This window comes from Morus notabilis, unplaced genomic scaffold, assembly GCF_000414095.1.
Source record: "Morus notabilis unplaced genomic scaffold, ASM41409v2 Scaffold442, whole genome shotgun sequence".
Lineage (NCBI taxonomy): Eukaryota > Viridiplantae > Streptophyta > Magnoliopsida > Rosales > Moraceae > Morus > Morus notabilis.
In genome coordinates, this window is record NW_010358595.1 from 212,027 (window position 1) to 212,662 (window position 636).

Sequence of the window (636 nt, forward strand, 5' to 3'; positions counted from 1 at the left end):
ATACAAGATTCATAGGCTGGAAGCTTACTAACTTTTAGTTTGCATAAAGGACCATCCTTTACCAGTCTTTAAATCTTGTTTAGGCTAATATGACCAAGTCTAAGATGCCACATATATGTGTTATTTATCGTGAGAGATCCTTTGCTTCTTATTCTTAGGTTCGGCAACTTTTGAACATTTCAATATTTCACAGTGAGCCAGGCATCGGTTTAAACGGTATAAACCATTTTCCAAATATCTAGAACATATCTCAGAACAATTCTGAAAGATGTGGACTAGATTATTATTAAAGGCAATTGGTCAAATAATTTAGAATTAGAAATCAAATTTCTTTTTATGCTTGGTGGAAAATAAACATTGTTCACAACAAGGTATTTCCAAAATTGAAGTCTAACTTCTCCCACTGCTTTTGCCAATATCCTCGCGGTATTTCCACTTTCATCGTGTAGTCCCTGACGGTAAGTTCTTTGTAAGAACTAATATTTTGCAAAGAAAACCAAAACATGATTAGTTGCCCCCGAATCAACTATCCAGGACAAGGAATCACCCTCTACTAAAGATGTTTCTAGAATTAGTAAATCTTATTTACTTTGACTCTTTTTCTTTGTTTAGGTGGAAACAATTTCCATTTAAGGG